The sequence below is a fragment of the Chrysochloris asiatica genome, unplaced genomic scaffold (genome assembly GCF_000296735.1).
Source record: "Chrysochloris asiatica unplaced genomic scaffold, ChrAsi1.0 scaffold00395, whole genome shotgun sequence".
Classification (NCBI taxonomy): Eukaryota; Metazoa; Chordata; class Mammalia; order Afrosoricida; family Chrysochloridae; genus Chrysochloris; species Chrysochloris asiatica.
In genome coordinates, this window is record NW_006408913.1 from 705,516 (window position 1) to 709,292 (window position 3,777).

A 3,777-nucleotide genomic window follows, 5' to 3' on the forward strand; every position below is an offset into this window, starting at 1 on the left:
TAGGATACTCGTGGTGGTGGTCTGGTTCCAACTCATAACTACCACATAGAGGATTTCCCAGATAGTAAATCTTTACAGAAGCAGAAAGCCTCTTCTTTGTCCTGAGGAGTAATCGGTAGATTGAAACTGCTGACCTTGCAGTTAGCAGTCTAACGTATAACGTATATACCATAAACTACTGCTACATACAAAACATGGATGCACTCACATGCATAATGCTGACAAAAATATAGTTAGACTGAATAGAGTACAAAATGTAGTATTTCATGTAAAGTGAATTGTGTGGGAGCTGGAACTTGACGAAACTATCTTGATTTTCCAGGTCTCAAAAATTTTATACCTTTGATAGGGTGCCGTCTTACCTCTTTTCTGTCCCTGTCTATTAGTGGGAAATATTTGCATTTTCCTTCTCTGCTGAGTTTTTACCTTGCACAAGTTCCAGCTCTTGCAGGTTTTACTGAATATGAAGTCCAAGGACAGGAAAAACTGATCAATTGTGATAGAGACCTGTTTGCATAAAGCAAACTATTTGTTTTACCCTTTGACTATTGACTGAAGGAGGCATGAGAGAGCCTGGGATATGAGAAATGTTTGGTCTGAGAAGCAGTTACAAGATGTATGTGTGTTTATATTTATGTTGTTGTTATGTGCTGTGGAGTCAGTTCTGACTCACAGCGACCCTGTACAGGGTTTCCAAGGCTGTAAATCTTTATGGGAGCAGAAAGCTTCATCATTCTCCTGCGGAGCAGCTGGTACTTTCGAACTGCTGACCTTGCGGTTTGTAGCCCGATTCATAACCACTACGCTACCAGAGCTCCTTGAAACTTGAAGGTGGTGGGCTCTGGTAGTGTAGTGGTTATGAAAGATTTACAGCCTCAGAAACCCTGTACAGGGTCACTTTGAGTCGGAACTGACTCCACGGCACATAACAACAACAAGAAGAAATAAATAAGAAAGAGTCATCTTGGGGCCTTGAATATAATGTAGGAGTAAGTCGGTTCAGGATAAAATGTTAGATTCTAGGAGATGACACAGGACATTTGTTGTCATTTATATTTATATATCTGTGTAAATTGTTGTGTGTCAAGTTGATTCTGACTCATAGTGACCCCATGTAAAAAGTAGAAATGCCCCATAGGGTTCCTAGGCTGTAAGCTTTATGGGAGCAGAACATTAGATCTCTTGTCCTCTAGAGCAGTTGGTGGGTTTCAACTGCTGATCTTTTGGCTAACAGTCAGTCATATTAACCATTGTACCAATATTTTAGATTTATGTTCTTCATGTTTTATACATCAACAAAAATTAAATTTAAGATGCACCTTTGGGGGGTAATAGGTCTAAATGTGGAAATTTTGAAAATGAAAATTCTAGAATATATAGACATCTTCATGACTTTGGGATAGGGAAGGATTTCTCAAACAGGACACAGAAAGTAGTAAACCATAGAGGAAAATGTTGATAGATGGGGCTACATTAATTTTAAGAATTTCTGTTTATCCAAAGATACCAGCCAGAGAGTAAAGAGACAAGCTACAGTGGGAGAAAATATGTGTAGTACATGTGTCTGTTAGAAAGTTCATTTTAGGAAATTACAAAGAATGCACAGATCAATAAATTTTCAAAAGGATAACTCAGAAGAAAAGTGGTCAGTCTTTTAAAAAGTCACCTTACAAAAGAGAATATTCAAGTGGACATCAGGAAAGTGAAAAATAGAAAGACACAAGATATCAGTACATAGTTAACAGAATTGCTATATTATTGTTGTTATTAACTGCCTTTGAGTCGGTTCTGACTCATAGTGACCCTGTATAGAGTTTTTGAGGCTGTAAATCTTTGTGGGGCAGAAAGCATCATCTTTCCCCTTCAGAGCACCTGGTGGGCTTGAACCACTGACCTTGTAGTTTGTAGTCCAGTGCTTTTCTTACAGAGCTGCCACACTCCCTCTACATAGCTGGTTGTTGTTGAGTTAGTTGTAACTCATAGCGACACTGTATTGGGTTTCCAAGAAGCAGCTGGTGGGTTTGGACTGCCAGCTTTGCATTTAGCAGTCTAGCACTTACCCTACAGCGCCACACTAGGATTCCAATATAGCTGTTGTTGTTGTTAAGTGCCATCAAGTGGATTCTGACTCATAGCGACACTGTATAGGAGGGTTTCCAAGGAGCTGTTAGTGGGTTTGGACTGGCAACCTTGTGGTTCACAGTCCAGTACTGATCCTACAACGCTAGTATAGCTGATAGCAGGGTAAATTAATGCTACCACTTAGAAATGTTTTGACTTTACTTTCCGTAATTGAACATACCTATTCTCTGTGAGCCATGAATTTGATACCTATGCATAATTCCTATAAAAATATGTGTGACTTTACACATAAGACAAATATAACATTGTTCATAGCAACAGAAATGTCCGTCAATATTAGAATGGCTATCATATAAGGGATACTGCACAACAGTGAAAATGAGCATTCCTAAGCTTGTTGTTGTTTGTTGTTAAGTGCTGTTGAGTCGGTTCTGACCCATAGCAACCCTGTAAAGGGTTTCCAAGGAGCAGCTGGTGAGCTTGAACCACTGACCTTGTGGTTCAAATAGACTTTGCAGTCCAGCACATTAATCCACAGTGCCACATCAGGACTTAGCATTGAGCAAATAAAGCAGACACAAAAGAATTCATGATGTATGGTTCTATTAATGTAATATTAAAAAATAAATGCCAAAATGAATCTGTGGTGTTCAGGTCTTACCTTTGGGGCAGAGGTGGAAGTAGCACTGGGTAGGGGCACAAGTAAGGCTCTGGGGGGCTGAGAATGTGCTATTTCTCTGGCTTGAATATTGGCTACATAGGTGTGTTCATTTTGTGAAGATACACTGAACTCTTAATTTTTTGCATAATAAGAAATGTATTAACTTGACTTAAGCCTAAGAAAATGATGTACATTGGCACTACCTAATTTTCCAAGAACCCATTCTGAGCACTGTACTGGATGCTGGGCTACAAAAGCAAGGCTTCATCTAGGCGTCCCAATGACTCAAGAAGAAATCTAACTCGTCCTTGAAGATGAATGAAGTGTTGTGAGGCATCAGAGGAGAGGTTGAGAAGTCACACATTTACTCAGTTAATATACTTTAAGTGGCCCCTCACTTCTTTGCTTCTTTGGGAGTGGTGAACTGCTGGACTTTTAGAATCTAGAGTGTGCTGGCTTCTGTAATCTTGAAGAACAGCCAAAATTGGGACAGCAAAACCCATCAACTCGGGAGTGGAACAAAGGCAGGCATTATGCTTTCTGCACTTAGTGGGCTCAGCATTGTTAGGAAGACACAGAAAGCACTTGTGTTAGGATAGAAACGACATTGAAAAGAGAAAACTCCCTTCCCTCCTCTTTCATCCCCTCTCCTACTCTTTGGGCACAGTATTTGCTGCATGGAATTGCCTCATCCACCCATGGGCAGTTTCTGTTTCTTCTAGCTTTATTTTACCATCTCTGTGAATTTCCCGAACACTAACCCTTTTACTTGGTTTAGGACAAGTTTTCTTGTCTTTTGGTTAATATGTCAGACTCAACTTGGTACTTTAAGATCCTTAACTAATAATTTTCCTGAAGAGTAGCTTTAATTTTTGCCCCATAAACCTTAAAAGGCATTATCTTTAATTTGCATAGTTTTTCTAGAAGGTTATTTAATGTTACTTTTTATTTAACTATTCTTTTCCTTCTTGTTTTTTGTTCACCAGCTACGATGTAAATAACTTGTAGCATGTTTTTAAATTTTCTGTTGCTAT

General features: G+C 39.1%; 1 pseudogene; it reads left to right on the forward strand.

The window, feature by feature from the left end:
• Positions 1–2,717: 2,717 nt before the first annotated feature.
• The window catches only part of LOC102821136, a 22,966-nt pseudogene continuing 21,906 nt past the window's right edge, over positions 2,718–3,777 (forward strand).